Source organism: Marmota monax, unplaced genomic scaffold (assembly GCF_021218885.2).
Source record: "Marmota monax isolate L192 unplaced genomic scaffold, Marmota_monax_Labrador192_F-V1.1 WCK01_AAM20220418_F8-fsc00451, whole genome shotgun sequence".
NCBI classification, from domain to species: domain Eukaryota; kingdom Metazoa; phylum Chordata; class Mammalia; order Rodentia; family Sciuridae; genus Marmota; species Marmota monax.
The window spans coordinates 377,812-392,163 of record NW_026694711.1 but is presented as its reverse complement, the minus strand read 5'-3'; the positions used below and the strand labels follow the sequence as shown (position 1 = coordinate 392,163).

The 14,352-nt window shown below is 36.2% G+C and overlaps 1 protein-coding gene across 5 annotated transcripts in view; it reads right to left on the bottom strand.

Moving 5' to 3' along the window:
- Positions 1-14,352, bottom strand: part of Klf8 (KLF transcription factor 8) — a 275,905-nt gene that overhangs the window by 99,973 nt on the left and 161,580 nt on the right. The gene's annotated exons all lie outside the window — the stretch shown is intronic.

Genomic DNA, 14,352 nt, shown 5'->3' with positions numbered 1-14,352 from the left:
TTTAAAATCCTAAAACCTGATCATTTTACAGGCTTTTTAATATTTAAGCGAGAGATGGAGACCATCTTTTATGTTTATGGCCTAATTCTATCTTAAAAAACAAAACAAATAAATAAGCAAAAGCCAAGAAAGGGTTATTATGTAAAGGTGAGACAGCTAATAAACCCTTTAACTGAAATGCAAACTCAGGTCTTTTAGAGCTGAGAACTAAGCTCATTGCATGACACTATTGCAGACCTCATGAGACCTCAGAGGTTGGTGGGGTTAATAATATGAAATATATCAATGAACAAATATTAATGCACGATTTAGAAAATAGTTCCACCCATTTTTTGCAAGGTGTTTGTTAAAGTGTATAGGTAAAATTTACTTCCTAACTGCTTAATGACATTATCCAGACTACTTTCTGTATTATCTCTCTATGTCATTGCTTCCATTGAAGTTTACCTCTCCTTAATTCAGCTTTTTTTCAGAACCAATGATTGAACCCAGGGTCACTCTACTACTGGGATACATCCTTAGCCTATTTTTAATTTTTTTAAATTTTGAGATAGCATCTCACTAATTTGCAGGCTGCCCTCAAACTTATGATCCTCCTTCCTGAGCCTCCCAAGTCTCTGGGATTACAGGCATATAGCACTACACCCTGGTTCCTTATCTTACTTGTTTTATATGTCAGCTTCAAAACATTAACTCATAAAACTTCCTTTTCATTTATTCTCCTGTGGTCCTTCATAAAACTTTAGGACACATTCTTAATAAGACCTCCAGTGCCTGGACCTACCCAGAGTGGGTAATGGAGGGACCTCTCATCTCTCCATTTCAGTGGGTATAGCTACCACTGAGACCATTTTCATTACATGAAATTACACCACGTTCTTGATCTTGAACTCTGTTTTTCCTTCCTCTGACCTCTGCTTACTATACATCTGATTTCTTCCATTCCTATCTTCCTATTGAACCAGTTTTTACCCACATCTGCATCTGTAGTCCTTGGTTACCTCCCTATTCTACCAGGCTATCAGTCCCATCTGCCTTTAATTTTGCTCAGTGTACAGCATTATGCAATCCATGAGATTCTCATTTACTTTCCATGTCCTGTTTTGAAAACTGCTAATTTTGAGTAAATCTCATTATTTTTTTTTTCCTGATCCTTTGCCTGAGCTACAAGTCCTTTCTGGAGAAAAGTTGAGAAACCAGACAGATTGGCTTCATTACAAATCTATGCTCTTCACCCTAGGTGGACTCTTCATTTCCAGCTATTTGGTAACTATTTTACTCATTCATGCCTGGCTACCATATTCCACTCATATATCTTCTCCATCAACTTTATCCCATTAGTCTCAAGTCAGATCCCATCATTATAAATAATTTCATCAACTTGCTTATGAAACACCAAGTTTAAACTACATCTGATGCACATTTTCATAACTTCCTTTCTTTGTACCACAGCAATTCACTTCTCTTTATCATTTTCCTATCCCTTTATTGTATCCTATTTCCAAAGAGATTTTCCTCCTCTCCTCCAAATCTGTGGCTCAGGACCCTCCTCTTCTTAGGACCTTTCTTCACCTATTTTTACCCATTCCTTCTCATATCTTCTATCTATACCTCTTTCTTCTTCCACTAAACCTATCAGAATCCTATCATAAAATTATATCCAAACAACAAAAATCCAATACTTTGATTTGACCATCTGTATCACCTTCTTTCTTTATGATGTTTCCTCTATTGCATAAATTTTAGAAATATAAGTCTATATTAACTGCCACTACTTCCTGACCATTTTCTAGTTCTGGGGTCCTTTTTCATGAGGTGAGGCTCAGATAATACATTTGTGGTAGCCAAAGTTCCCTTAACAGTAACCAAAGACCTAGCCACAGAAGACAATACTGTCAGCAAGTTGAAGGCCAAAGGTGTAATGTGACTTTCTTGATAGTATCCTTTGATGCACAAACATTTTTAACTTTGATACAGTCAAATTTATTTTTCCTTTTGTTGTTCATGCTTTTGGCATCATATCTAGGAATCCATTCTAAATGCCAAATCACAAATATATGGCCCTATGTTTTCTTCTAAGAGTTTAAAATTTTAACTCATATTTCTGTCTTAAATGCATTGTCTTATCTTTTGTAAATGGTGTGAAGGCAGGTACACTATATTCTTTTGTATGTGGATATCCAGTTGCCCTGGCATGAATTGATGAAAAGACTATTTCCTTCCTATTGAATAATCTTGGCACCTGAATCACCAATGTTTTTGTCATAGTTTATGATTAACTAGAACTTCTTGCATTATTTTTCTTCATGAATTCTGGGTTTCTCTTATTAATACCACAGCTAACATGATGATCCCAAGTATAAAACTTGGTATTTCTCTAATAAATTGTATTCTGTGGACTTTTACTCAGTTATTCATTCAACAAACATTTATTGCATATCTAAATATATATTAGGCATTGTGATTACCAAAGCAGTTCATTTGGGCAAGATTGTTTTAAATGGTTTTACCAAAGTATAAAAATTTTATTTTTCTCTCTTTTATTTCCAAGTGATGTATACAGTACACATTCATGATTCTCATTTCATCACTGAGACTTTCTTTGTAGGGTCAAGAATGGGAGGAAGTAAAGAATTATAAGTGATGAGGTAGAATTTAGCAAGGGAATTAAGTTCAGGGATGTTATAGGGGAGTGGTATGGAATGAAGGTTTTTGTGGTACAGGAGATATACATATCACTCAGGACCTCAGGGTCCTTGACACCTTTTGCTGCACAAAAGGTACTAGGGACCCTGACATGCTGTAGTATCCAGAGTGAGAATAGAAGGTAATGAGGTCAGAGAGGGAGCAGAAGCCCAGAGTGCATAAGACCTTGATAACATTTATTGTGCATAAGATAGAAAACCACTGGAAGTTTCCAAGGAGAAGAATGATAAGATCTGAACAATGGGATCAGTTTAGAACAGAGAAAAGCAAGGAGATAAAATTTTAAAAGAAAATTGATAATACTCTCTGTTGACAAGAATGTGAAGAAAACATGTAGTTATATGCATAGTTGGTTGGTTATGTAAATTGTTACAGCATATCTATTAAGATTTAAAATATGGGGCTGGGGGTAGCTTAGTGGTAGAGTGTTTGCCTTGCATGTGCAAGACGCTGGGCTTGGTCCACAACGCTGAAAAAAAAGATATAAAATGTGAATACCATCTTATCCAGCAATGTCATGTCTAGAAATCTAGCTACAAGTATCCAAAGATATAGGTTTCACATTATCATCATCTTCATCATCATAATCACTTGAGGAACTATTATAAGAGATTTTAACTAATTTAATCCTCAGAAAAATATCTCTGAGGTACGTACACTTATTATTCTCTTTTATATAATAAATTATTGAGGCACAAAGAAGATAATAATCTGCCCAAATTCACATAGACTGGAAGTAGACTCAAAGTCAAAACTGAGCAACCTAACCTTGGTGACTGGATGGTGATACACATCTCACATGTGTCTACAATTTTGTATACCAGGGATACATTAGTGAAAAGAGCAATGTCCCTTATGGAGTTCCTCATTTTTTTATTTAATTACTCTCATCTCCTTGCATTCTGGAAGTAAGATGAGAATATAGAATTACTCAGAGACCTCTCCAGTATATGTAAAATAAGATCAAACTGGAAGCAGAGAAACTAGTCATGAGACAGTTGCACTAAGTTAGGCAAGAGACAATAAGAACCTAGAGGAACACAACAGAATTTTAAAATTTGATTTTGCAACTGATTAGACCTAGGATGCATAGGAAAGTAAATCATCTTCAGTACCCAACTCTACCAGGTTATCCCCCTTTTAACCCACCTCAAAGTGTGATTGAGCATAAGAAGATGTTTTTAGAACTATACAACTAGTAATTTATTTCTGTCTTCCTCATTATACTGTCTTGCACATTGCAGGCATTCAATTTTCATGTGTTCACAAAATGGTGTTTGAGCAGTTCATTACACCTCCAATACGACAATCCAATTTTATTATCAGCTATATTTTCACACCACTTACAGATAGATTTGTGGTGGCGGGTTGTTTGCTTGCTTTGCTTTGCTTTTCTGATCCCATTTGCCACTTTAATAAAATCTTCACAATCTATACTGAATGCAGAGTTGGACAGCTGATCCAATTTTGATCTCATTTGGTACATTACCAGGGATTATCAGTTTGGCTTGTAGGTGGGTGCAGCATCTTTGAAAGTGGTGCTGAAATAACCAAACATATACATTAAGCCACTGATTTAAAAAGAAACCTTCCTACACTATGTCAAATATGAAAATATATCTTTACTTTATTCTTTCATCTATTGGGTTGGGATTAGGTAGGAAAATAGTCTCTTGTCAACAGACAAAAGTATTCTGAAATGATTAAGTAATGAATTCCCCTGCTGAAAATCTGGAGAAAGGATATCTTCACAATTTTCCCAAAGCTGGTGAGTTGCACTAAGATTTGACTTCAATAGTATGTTATCTATTGTTCTCTTCCTTACCTAAAGTAGAAGATAAGCTAACCCCAGGAACATTATCCATGCTGAAGGACAGCATCTGAATAATTTTTAAAAGCATAAAGAGCTCCTTCAGTCTATCAGAGCTCCTCTCCAGTGAATGGAACTTCATACTTTCTCTTCTCTCAGTCTCAAATGCCTTCTCAAAGAATCACTCCCAATCACTACCTTCTCTTCTCAGTTGATTACTGTATATCCATCCTTCAAGATTCAGCTCAAATTATAGCTCAAGCACTACCCTCCTGATAAAGACCTTGGCATGTTTTTTGCCATCAAGCTTTCTCCTCTAAACTTTCATGGTACCAGATCTTTATTACAGCACTAAACATTATAATGAGAATTGCAGTCTTATTTCTTTGCAGGCCTTCATCTTTTATTTCCCCAGAGGGCCAACACACACTCTTTTTAAACAAAATCATTTTATTGTTTACTTTCTCAAAATTCTGTTAAATATTCAAATATTTTTTCCAGATTTAGTGAGGTATAGTTGATAAAAATTGCATACACTTAAGGTATAAAATATGATGTTTTAATATGTACATGCAATGTGAAATGATTACCAGTGAGTCTTTATATTAACTTAGTTTGTGAACTCTTCTAGCTAGAGCTTATGTTTTATCTATAGCCCTGAAACTACAGGTTTCTAATGGAGAGGGTGTTTAGTGAGTCTTTGTTCATTTTTTCAGCATGGGATACATTAGTGAAAAGAACAACGTCCCTTATGGAGTTAATTTTAGTTAGGGGGAATGGACAATAAATAATATATGTCACAGAAAATAAGAGAGTGTAGGAGAGATGGGGGATACTTGAAAGAGCATTGCTCTTTTACATAGGTATCCTTGGGAAGATAATATTTGAACAGAGGCCTGAAAAAAAAAAAAACACAGAAAGTGAGCCATGTGGATATTACAGGGAAGAAGATTCCAAGCAGAAAGAATGGCAAGTACAAAATTCCTGTAGATTGAATAGAGTAAGTGAATGGGGAGAGGGGAAAGAAGATGGGGTCAGAGAAAGAGCATGGACCAAATCATGCAGATTCTTGTATGCCAGGGTAAGGATGTTGGCTTTTAGTTTGAGTGAGATAGAAAAACATTGGAGGGATTTGTGTGGAAGAATGACTTAATATTACTTAGTTTAAAACAGAATCACTACTAATATAATAGAATGTAGTGTTAGGAGCAAACATAGAAGAAGTGAGACTAGTTAAGAGGTTGCTATAATACTCTGGGAGAGAGATGATGGTAGCTTGGACCATGGGTGGTAGGCTGGGAGTAGTGAAAAGGTGTTGGATTTAGGATAGTGTCTGTTATTTGTTTGAGGTTAGAGATACAGCATTGGATGGTGCAATTATTACATATGGGTGTAACAGTATTAATGTTTTGACCCTATCAACTGAAAGGATGAGTTTCAACTTACTGGAAAGGTAAAGGCTGAGAGAAGCAGGTTGGTACTAGAGATGGGAACCTTGAGTTGTACTTTGGCTAGGTTAAGTATAGGATAAGTTAGAATGAATGGATGAATGAATGGATGAAGGTAAGCAGTTTTCTAGTTGGCATACAGCTAGAGTATGTCTACCTGAGTTTGGCATTTCCTAAAGTACCATTCATTACAAAACTACTCAAACAAAATCTATAACCATTACAAAAATCACTATAGCTTGGGATGTAGTCCAGTGGTAGAGTACCAAATTAGCATGTAAAAGGCCCGAGTTTGATCCCCAGTGTCATGAACATCACTGTGATTAATGGAATAAATAACAATTATCAGATATTAAAGCTTTATATGTGTACTCTCATATAATCATTACCCAAATTCAAGAAAGTACAAAATTTCTGCATTTTTTAAATGATATAGCTGAATTTCAGAGAGACTGAGCATCAGTGCAAGGAATAATACTGCACCAGTCCATCTCACTCTAAGCCCTTCATGTATTCTACTCCACCTTCTTGCCCATGAACTAGATCTGACCTATCCCAGTTACAGTATCTTTTTTCAGTTTTATAATTGGAGAAGTGAATATCCTGGAAAGGGAAAAGAACTTACTTGAGGTCTGACTTTTGGCTGTGATGCAGACAGAAAGATATCATAATCCAGGAAAATATCTCCTCATTTAAAAATGTTTTATGAACACTGGAAAAGATGCCAGACAATGTAATGAAGGCATAAACTGGAAAATGTGTTCAGAAGTTAAGCTGATCCAGAAAACAGAGGTCTAACAGTTGCCATCTCAATTAAGCTTCCCTACTTGACTACTAGCTTAAAATCAACTCAGCATATAAAGACCCTTCTGAAGTGATATTGAAGTGCATTTCCATTTCTAAATGAAATCCACAGTTGAACTTCCTCTGACTTTTGATCTTCATCATGAAAGTTCTTCTCATGACTTGGGAAAGGGGAGTGAGAATGTGAAAGGACTAGACACCAAAAGGTCACAGTTACATTAAACAAAAGAATCATTTTCTCTGAGTTTAGCCATGCCAAGACTCAACAGAAAATGCACAATCCCTTGTGACATCACCCTTCTTTACCCAGAATGACCACACTGTACATAAACCAAGCTAAACTGAGCCCACAACAGCTGATGCATGCTGGGAAGTCTCCCAAGGAAATCCCTTGGCAATGATGCAGAAGACTCCACTGACCTCTCCCTATATAGACCACAATGGGTCTATGGTTTATAAGGGCAGCTGTGGAAAGCATCATATTTTATATGGCATCAGAAACTGATGAATAATTCATATACTTCAGGTAGAGAGACAGTATAGTCTAGTGGTTAAGAAAGTATACTGAAGCCAGCTTGCCTGTGTTAAAATATGGACTCAGTTCTTCACAAGTTGCATAGACTTCAGCAAGTTATTCATTGACCAAATATTAAATGAGGTTCTAATATGGGCAAAGCTTCATTTTAGACACTTTGGATGCCTCATTGAACAAAATGGATCGAGATCCCTACTTTCATAAAGCCAGCATTCTATTGGGGGGCAGATAATAAACAATAAATGTACAAAGGAGAAATGAACAAGTAGAGCAAGGTAAGTATTCCTAAGAAAGCCAGGGGAAAGGGAGTTACTTAATTTCACTGCCTCAGTTTCCTCACTTGAAAATGAGCATAATAAATGATTTATAAATGTAAAGTTATCAGAACTGAGCTTGGCAAATAGAATATGCTTCAATAAATTTTAATTAATACTATTACTGTGCTATGATATCATTTTGCAAAAGATTTTTTTTGCAAAAGACTTTTTCATATCAAAATGCCATCAGTACCTTAGAAAATAATTCTTTAGTTCATCTTCCTTTTTGTGCAAATAGGTTATCAGTATCCGACCCCAGAGTTAAGCAGAGTTCAGGAATGGCTAAGAAGAGAGGTCAGTCAGGTAGGTGCCATTTGTGCAAAATATTCCTATTGTGTAGAGAATAAATCTAGAGACCATACTCTATACTTTATGAAATAAATAACCTATTTATGAAAAATATGTTTCTTCCCTCAATGAGTGAGACCTCATCATTCTTCCACATATCAATCTCCCTTCCCTTATTCCTTCATTTAACTAACTCTCCTCTTATTTTCGTATTAGTGCCCTCTGCCCAAGCTTGCTGCTTTCATTCAATGGATAGAAGAATTATAACAATAAACAGGTCAGAGTTTGTTTCAGGCATATGCTCAGGATCAAGACTTCATCAGTTTTATTTCATGGCTAAACAAGATTGGTAACTCTTTTGAAAAGTAAGGGGATTGCACTGCCCCTCTGCCAAATACATTAGGGGAGAAAGCTTAAGAAACATAAAGAAAAAATATTGAAAGGAAGCATAATGGGGAGTATTCATGCCAGAAGTTGTGTTATACAAGACATTAGTGATGTCAGTAAGGAAAGCATCTTACAACTTTCTTGACCTCTTCAACTTCATTCACTTATTGTGTATAAGTGTCTTTTAGGGTGAAGGGGGGAGAACGTGGGAGTATATGAAGAATACAGTATTAGAACCACCAAAGTAAGAAAAGCAATAAAGGATATAAGTGAGGCAAGGCAAGTAAGAGGTCCTTTAAAATTTTTAAAATTTTTTCATTAACACTATTCTATATTCAGGTTGCCTTTTAAAACTTCCACATATAAGTGGAAATATGCAGTTCTTGTCTTCCTGTGTCTGGCTTATTTCATTTAACACATTGTTCTCCAGCTCCATCCATCTTGCTGCAAATGACATGAATTTGTTCTTTATAGATGAGTAATATCCATTGTGTATATATGCCTCATTTTCTTTATTCATTCATCTGTTGATGGGCACAAAGGTTGATTTCATATCTCAGCTATAATTATAAGTGCCCACCATAAACTTTGGTGTTCAGGTATCTCTTTGGTATTTTCATTTCCTTTGGAGATATACTCAAAAGTGGGGTACATGGATCATATGAGAGTTGAAAGTGATTTTTCAAGGTATTAAGTGGGTAATTTCCCTGAAATGAGGGTCCTTCCATTTAAGATCACATTCTCTAGGAACTATCAATTGCTTTCTGAAGTATGCTACAGAGCATATCAAAAGTACATAGGTGCTCTTGCACTATTAAAAACCATCAGGGGACTGGCATTGTGGCTCAGCGGTAGAGTGTTTGCCTAGCATGCATGAGGCCCTGGGTTCGATCCTCAGCTCCACATCAAAATAAATACATAAAATAAAAGTATATATTTCTAAAACAACCATCAGGTCCTGGCTGGGACAAGTATTCTCTATGTGATCCTAAAATTCAGCCAAGATAGGCCGCGTGGCTCTTCTCTAATTATCCTCCTTTACTGGCTGCCTTTGAAAAAGCAAAGAATGCAAAAACATGACAGGATAAGTGAAAATGACGCTTCTCTGTGTTTGGAAAAAAAAGTTCAGGTCAGAAGAACAGAGCTTTCAGGTCAAGCTGCAAGAATTACAGTCACATGAAAACTAAACGATTCATGACAGATATTCAAAAGCACTAACACAAATAGACAAATAAGTCAGTCTTGCCCACTCAGAGGCCTTCCTTTTCCCTTTCATCTCCCCTTTCTTCACTTTACTCTAGTTTCTCTTACTTCAGCTTACCAGCCTCTTCTTTTCCAGGCTCCCTCCCTCTTTTCCCTATTTAATATCCCTTTTACAGCCTTGAAGAGGAAGTCTTATGTGAGTAGGGTCTAAATGAAGTATTTTCTTTAGGTCCAGGGCATGCTGTACTCACACTGCTCAGAAACCAGCAGGATCCTTGAGAAAATATGAAAAAGGTCAAACTCTCACCTTCACTTGGAAATATGCCCTCCAAAACCCAGCATTTATTCTTCCCTGGGACTCAAAGGGGAGGAAGTGGGGTATATTCTCTTTTCTTTTCACTTTCATAAAAAAGAGGAGGTGAAAGCCCCTACATTGGGGGGTGGTGACTAGTGGTTGGAGGGACAATCAAAGACATGTTTCTGGGGCTGGCAATACCTCTCATCCCAAGGATTAGAGGCCACAGCAATTTTGTAGCACTACTATAAATGCAGGACCTGGATTAAGGCCATTCGGGTGGGGACCTTTTTCTTTTTCTTCTCCCTCCCTTTTCATTCATGCAGGTATTAGAAGCACAGAAAATTAGAGGTCCGGCCAGCTGCCTGGAATTGGTTCTACCTTAAGATCAGCTACTGCACAAAGGTCAGCTGGATAGTGGGCAATAATGTTTATTTAAAAGTAGAAAGGACTAAATGAAAGCTTCTTATATTACCAAGGCTGAACAATGAAAATATGAGCCTTCCAGAGGGCCATAGTTTATAGTCAAACATCCATGGACATTCTACCTAAAGCCAGGCATTTTGGGCATGAGGATTGCAATTGGGTGGTGCAAGTAGAGAAAAGGGAGCCAAGGTAATTGTGGCATCCAGAATTCCCACATCAGAGGAGCTTAGGGGAGAAAGCAGGTAGAAAATAAGGTAGGGAATGAGATTAAGATACTTGAGGTTGTATTTACATTGAGAGTATATTGTTTTACTTAACATTGTAGATTATAAATAATAATCTACTTAAAATATAGCTTTCAAAGATGCTTTCATTCATACTTGATGTAAGATTGACAAAATGTCAATTATTCACTTAAAAGAATGTTATCTACATTGTTTTTATGTGGTGTGGTTTTGGTTACTGATGGCAATTATGGAGAAGCCATATTCCATTTCCTAATCCATCCTTTGGTGTGGACATAGAGCTGAATGGGGAAGGCAGGTAGCCAAATCATAATAGGAATAAGAATGGTTGTGGGTAGCCAAATCATAATAGGAATAAGAATGCAAGTGGAAATGGCCAGAATACAAGTAGAAATAGTGGAAAGCGGCTACTCAGAAAGTAATGCTAGTGACATCCAAGCAAAGATAAATTTGAAAAGATAAGAAAACACACACACACACACACAATGTAAATGAATTTCTAAATACCCTCCAGCGGTATCAAAAGGCTCAAATGAAGCAACTATCATGTAGAAGATGATCATCCCAAGTGCTTCCTTGTATCCAAAAACATTTCCTTGGCTCCTATGCCTTTTTCTTCCCCTACCCCTCTATAAGCCTATGAACATATGTTAAATACCTAAACCTGAATTCCCACAACCTACTCTTTTGCTTGTAGGCACAATGGAAGAACAAACTATAATAAAACAAAACAAAAATTAAAACCCAATGCTCTATTGTTATATTGTATATTGTGTGCATGTATGTATGTGTAACAACAAATCCCATCAGTATGTACAGATATAATGCACCAATAAAAATGTGAGGGGAAAACCCAAATGCTCTTAAATAACTGAAAATAAGTGGAACCTGTTGTGATAATGAGATGGCTCTTTCACAGCCAGCTTGCTTCAGCTGGCCTCTCCTGGGCTGCCTCCTCAGCTTTCCCATTAGGATCTCTGAACATTGGGTAGCTATGCCAGCCACTTCTTCACTCCCTTCAGTGATCCTCCCCCTCCTCATGCTTCAGCAAAAGAAATCAAAGCTCTGTCAAAGAGAATGCCAGCAGGAGTGGAAGAAGGTTTTGTTGGAAGTAGACCAATCCCTGACTTCTTCTTCTTTCTTTCACACACAAACTATGACAAATACCTCTTGATTCTAGGGCTCAAATGAGAGGGGTTTCATAGATTTAAGAAAAACTAGTCTGGGTCCTGCAGAACAGGATTATACCCAAAACACTCTATATACACCCTTCTCCAGGAATTTCTTCTCATTTGAGGTTTCTTATGCCTTTTTCTTCCCCTACCCCTCTATAAGCCTATGAACATACGTTAAACACATGTGACTGTGATTGAGATATACATATATATGGCACACAAATGTGTGCACACAATAAAAAAAAACAATCTAAATTAGAAGCTCCTGGCACAGTATCAGTCCCAGTTCAGTTACCACAGACCTCACATAATCAACCTTTATCAAAGGTCAAAGGGGACAAAAAGGAGAAATAGAAAAACAACTATACACAGCTTCAAAAATATTTACTACGTACTCAGGAAGAAGAAAATTACTATTGGCAAAATTTCATCAATCATAAGAAGTTTTACCATTGCAAATAGAGACCATTATTTAAGTACAATAATCAAAACCAGAAGGTCAAGGGTCGTTTGTTTTCTCTCATATGTAGAAGCTAGAGAGGAAAAAGGAAAAGAAAGGGGGGCAGAGATCTCATGAAAATCAAAGGGAGAACAGTAGAGGATAGGAAGGGGGGGTGGCAAGTGGAGAGGGAGGGGGAAGTGCTGGGGAATAGTATTGGTTAAATTATAATACTGTGTGTATATACACATATGTAACAACACATTTCATCATTATATACATCTATAATGAACTAGTAAAATGTGAAAAATAAAAAATATAAATCTGTTATAAATACTTAAAAATTAAAATAAAATAAAAATGAAGTTTTTCCATTATAAGTTATTGATGATAAAAATGACTAACATTTTCACTGATAACTTATAAAGAACAATAGGTTGCTGGGTAGTCCGTAGTAGAAGAATATAAAATGTGGAGTTGAGAGATTTAGGCTATTAGGGGTGACCCTAAGCTAGTCACCTAATCTCTTTAGGCTTCAAGTCAAAATTTCTATGTATCTCTTATAGATCTCAGAGTGAATAAATGAAAACAAAACTGTGAGAGCCTTACAAAAATATAAATGTATGTTAAGAATAGAAAAAGTAGTAAGCATTTATAAGTTCTTTTTTTTTTCATTATTTGAGGTCTATCTGGCTTTCCGAGTCTTTTATGGGGTAAAATAATTTAGCAGCTAATTTCTCATAGCACATAGTAATAGTAATAGCTAATTTACACCGAGCACTAGGTACTGTGTTTACATATGTTACCTCCTTTTCAACCTTTATAGTAGCCCTATTGAGTAGGTAAACTGAGTACTCAGAAAGGCTAAATAACTTATCTAAGGATGTACAGATAAGAAGTTGCTATAGACTGAATATTTGTGTCCCCTCCCAATTCATATGTTGAAATCCTAATTCCCAAGGTGATGATATCAGGAAGTATAACATGTGGGAGATGATTATGTCACAAGGGCAGAACCTTCATGAATGGAATTAATGACCTTATAAAAGATGTCACAGAGAGATCCCTTGCCCCTTCCCATAGGAGACCATGTTAGGAAATAGAGAAAAGATGCCTTTCTATGAACCAGGAAGTGGATGCTTACCAGCTAATGAAATCTGCTGGCATCTTCATTTTAGACTTTCCAGCCTCCAGAACTATGAGAAATAGACTTATGTTGCTTATAAGTCACCCAGTCTATGGACTTTGTTATAGCAGCCTGAAAAGACTAATTTAAGTGGAGAAGTTAGGAATTAAATTTGGCAGCCTGACTTTAGAGCCCATTATCTTACTCTATAAAATGGATTAGATTAAAAAGTTAAAGATGAATCAATTTGAAGAAACACTAGAGGGAGACAGCCAATCTCTTAGTCAATCAAGAACTAATTATTCAACATGCTGGTCCTGCAAATATCTTGCTTTTATACAATTTTCCTTTTTAAATATGACTATATGAAAGTAACATGTTTAACAAGAAGGTGACACAAATTGTCCCACTGTTCCTAACAGTTCTGATTAAGGAAGAGTCTGGAATTAATGGTAAGCTGAGATTAGATGTATTTTAATCAACCAAGTTCTTCCTGTATACCTTTCCAGAGATAATAGAGCTGGACAAACTAAATTTAAATTCTGTACAGAGAACAGGATCATGATTTTGTCACAGAGTGCAAAAGTTCAGTGAATGTAAAGCCCCAATTCTGCCTGACAATTGAACTTCTTGCTCAGCACACAGCACATACTTATAATATAGTGGATGCTCAGGAAATATTTGTTGGATGGATTTTATTTCAAAGAGGATCATGCTAATATTCAACAGGTGGCTCAAATGTAAGAAATGGGAAAGCTAAAACAGGAGGGTACTACTTGTACTGAAATGAGCTAGGATAGTTATATCAATGTCTCTGATTTTTACAAGGTGTTCTAGGGCTTGAAGAATTGTAGGTTATCAGAAAAACTATTTAAAAATTCATTATAATAATTTACTATAGAACAAGATATTGCATAAAAGAAAGTATAAAAGTTCTAACATGTTATGATGCTTATTAACTGTTAAAATATATCGAAGGAAAAAACATTTCAAATTCTTGCACATTCTATACCAATATCTTGACCAAGTACACAACCCAGTCCCAATTCATTTCCTTAACTCAAGTGCATTTGGGAGAAATAATGAGAAAAGCAGGAAGCAGTCTGAGACTCTGTGAGCATAATGATCTTGAACTCTGGACTGCCCTG